Genomic DNA, 4,177 nt, shown 5'->3' on the forward strand with positions numbered 1-4,177 from the left:
TGCGTCTCATCTCTTGGCCTTTGTCGGCACCTGCTCTCGTACGTTACAGGCGTGGTTTTGATTCTGCTAGTTGTTCATGTCCCTACTGTGGCTGTTACATGGCTGCAGACAGGAGTTCCCACGTAGGAGTGCTATGAAGACAAAAGGAGACATTGCGAAGGATTCTGTCTGATCTGGCATTGGAGGACGTCTGTGGGGCAGGGCGACACCGGGCGTTACTGCCCTGCGTGACATCAATGTTAGCGGACGCTGCTGGCCGCCTGGTGGTTCAGACTGTCCTCCTGCACGGCGTGCACCGGGCCAGGTTGTGATTGCTCACCTCTCCCTATCTTCCTGAACACGGCAAAAGATACCTGTGTTTGTTCTGCATGAATGAAGGATGCTTCCTGTTCGGTCAAAGACAGGCCTTTGTTGAAAATGCACATAGGTTGGGCTTTATGGAGTTTCAATAGCTCTTTCCCATAGGTCTAGTCTTGGCAAACCAAGGGTTCTTTTTTTCTGGACCTCACTCTCTAACATGTATTGAAATGTCTGCATCATCATTTCAACCCAGGACTCCTGATTTCTTTCCTCCCATGGACATTGTGGTAGTTACATAATCTGAGGTCAAATTGCAAAGGGGCGATGACCTCATTTAGAGGCACCACAGAGATACATGGCTCACTGGAGGACAGATACACTCTCTCTCTGCTTCCTCTCCTTGGGAGACACTCCTGTTGACAAGCCACATGGAGACACATGATAGAGCCAGAGCCTCGGAGCTGGAGGAGCCACGTGGAGACCCACGCCAGTGCTAAGATGTTTCCACTGCCACTGGATCCACAAGACTTTCCACCCAATGGCCTGTGATCTGCCTGCACTCAGCGTCATTGCATGTGCTATGTGAATCTGAAGAGGAATGTACAGACTGGTACTGGACATATGGGCTAATATCAGACTTAGGGACTTAATCTGGACTGGGGTGGGATGGTTTCTTAATGTACAATGACTGTTTCTATAAAGCTCTTTCCTATACACATAGGAGTGTCTATGAACTTGTTTCTCTAGTTTACCCAGACTAACACAGATGTTAACTGAATCAAGCCAATGGCTAGGAGTTGAATTGTGTCCTCCCACCCCCCCCACCTCCCAAACAAAACAAAACAAAAACTAGCATATCCCTGTGCGCGGAACTGATTTGGAGATTGCGTTGTTGCAGATATCATTAGTTAAATGAGGTCATTAGCATGGGCCTGAATATCATTAGAAGAAGAAATGCAGAGACAGGGCCCATTTGAAAATGCAGGCAGACATTGAATGATGCTTCCACAAGCCAAGAGCACCTGGGGCCACCAGATGCTAGAAAAGACAAAGAAGCGGCTACCCCTAGAGCCTCGGGAGCGGGGATTGTCCTGCCAACACCTTCATTTCCGATGCCCAGCGTCCAGTACCCTGAGAGAATAACGATCTCTAGTTTACTAGGTTTGGGACCGCAAATGAATGCACGGGTTGTCTGCTGCTCAGAACCCGCCCCTGCACTGCCTGTGGCTCCAGAGAAAATGCCCCAGTCCTTAAGACCAGGCTACCACTTACAGGACCACCAGCTTCACCTGCGCCCTCCATCTTGCCAAGCCACCCGCTAGGCTTCTTTGGACAGCCCTTCTCAGCAAGGATGATGACGTGACTTCCCCCCAACCTCAAGCACCCGGCCACCCACTTCCTCATTCCGCCTCAGCAGGGGACTTTACTTCCTGTTTCACAGAGACAGTGGCAGTAAGTGGATGCCCTCCACTTCCGGCCACGAGACCTGCACACTTTCCTGCATTTTCTCCTACCCTGCCCTCCCGTGACAGCACACAGGGGTCCGTCCTCCTACCCAGCCTGGTGTCTCCCCACGCGCGGACCTGGTGTGCCCTCCTCTGCCGTGCTGTCCTGCTGTTGAGAATCTCTCAACCCATTGACTCTCTCTCCATGGACGGCCCCTTCCTCATTCTGACCCTCCACCACACGCCTGCCACTAAGCCCCCAGCTCTTTCCTTCGAAGCTCAATCAAGCTCTCTGGGAGGAGAGACCACTCTGGGTCCCCCCTTGTCCACTCCTCCTTCTGTCCTTTGGAAACAAGTGGCGTTTGGCTGACCACCTGCTGGTCACCTCATTGCCAGCCTCTCTGGCGAGCGGGCATGAGTGCCCTGGCGTTCCAGCCTGTGGATCTGCAGAGGGGAGCTGTGAGCAGCCCTGGGGAAATCCCTCTCAAGGAAGCTTTGCCCTCAGCTTCTCTTTACCCCTTCTTGGTGCCAAGACCATGGGCATGAGAGTCAGCTCGTTCTGGTCTTCTGGCAAGCACCACACTTCAGAGGGCCAAAGAACAGTTTGCAAGTTGAGGTGGAGTGGGTAGGATGACTTCGTGGGTCAGAGAGGCATGACCCAATATGTGCTTGGCCTGTAGGTGAGAGAGAATGAGAAAACCCCTGTTATCTGATCTAGGTGAGAGCAGCCCGGCACGTATCTTAAGATGTCTGTGCTTCTGTCCATTCACTTCCAAGGGCTCCCAGCCCACCGCAATCAAGCTTTCCCCACCCTGATGTTGACACTTGGTGCTCTCTCCCAGATCAACAATGACATCCCTATCCGTAAACATCACGGGCACATAGCAGCCCTGGACCTCCAGCAGAGTCTGACCTTGCCCCCAAATCATGTCTCCTTTGGCTTCCACCTCACTGACGGTCCACCCTTCCTTCAGCCTCTGGGCTGCACCTTCGGAGTTTATGACGTCACTGCCTCCTGCTCTATTGTCCCCCCGCCCCCCCTTCCCACGCTCATCGTGCACACTCCTGGGCTGGTTCTAGCTGCGGCCTTGGATTCAACCTCCGTCTACCTTGGAGTCCTTGGTTGTAAGAAGAGACAATGACTAGCCAATTTCAGCTAAAATGGAATTCACTGGGAAACGGACCGATTTATCCTCAACAGGGAAAGGGAAGAGCCAGACTTGGAAAGTAAAACCAGGATCTAGGTCACCGGAGCAAAGCCATCTCGTTAGCATGTTCTCCCGGGGAGGATCCGCCTCTGATTATTCTAAACTTCTGTGAAGGGATCCAGGTTCAGGGAGAGCGCGTCTGAAGGCATTCACTTGAAACGCATCCCAGTACTTGGCAGGAGAGTGAGGACTTTTTTAAACCTTCTACTGTGAATGGGGGGAAGGTTACAGAGTAGCTGCTCTGTTTCCCATTCAACAACTCAAACACATTTGATCTCATTCATTGCAATTCCCACAACGTCCTATCACTCGTCCCACTGCCTTCCCAAGTTTCCTGTCTCCGTGCCTCCTTCTGTCGAAACCATTCTGAACTTTATCCGTGGGTGACTGCTGCCCTTTGGATCTCAGGGGGTTGATCACTCTGAGGTGTGTGTGCCTCACTCGTGTCATTGTCCTCCTTGCAGACGTGTCTGTTGTTCGCTGAAAACTGAGTCCCAAGTATGAGTATGAGTTCCATACGGTGACTAAGGGCTACCGTGTGGGAGCCCCACTACTCTATCTGACAGGTCGGCCTGCTTTCTTGTATGATTGTGAGTTCTATTCCACATTTTCCTTCCATTTGCTCCAGGTCCTTCTGATGTGATCTCTTCCTGAGTTGTGGTAGCTGGGCACCATCTAGTTCTTCTGGTCTCAGGCTTGAGGAGACTGATGTTTGAGGAGACGGCAGTTGCTACTCACAAAGTGGGACGCCTTTATAAACTAGGTGATGCCAACCGGTGTCCCCGAGACTCTGGTCCTGGGCCCAGCACCTTATCCCTTCAAAGTGAAGGTTATGCCTAAGAAGGTTTTGCTCTCTGGATGCTTCACCTCATTCATCTGCAGCAAAGGTGAATATACACATCCTAATACCTTCTGTCCAAGGAGAAAACAAGGCTGTCTGCTGCCATGGAGATGTGAAGTCCTGGAGCCCCAAAGGGGGCAGTTCTACTCTGTCTTATAGGGTCGCTGTGAGTCAGAATCAACTACATGGCAGTGCGTTTTGGTTTTGGCCTTTTTATATTTTTGGTATTCATATAATGCATTCGTTTATCTATTCATCTGTGGACAGACACTTCCATTGTTTCCTTTCTTTACTATTCTGAATGATATGGAGCTCTGATGGCGTAGTGGTTATGTGTTGGGCTGTGATCAGCAAGGTTGGTAGTTCAAAACCACCAGCTGCTC

Source organism: Echinops telfairi, unplaced genomic scaffold, assembly GCF_000313985.2.
Source record: "Echinops telfairi isolate 266 unplaced genomic scaffold, ASM31398v2 ScPeMD7_7457;HRSCAF=8495, whole genome shotgun sequence".
In the NCBI taxonomy this organism is placed as follows: Eukaryota; Metazoa; Chordata; class Mammalia; order Afrosoricida; family Tenrecidae; genus Echinops; species Echinops telfairi.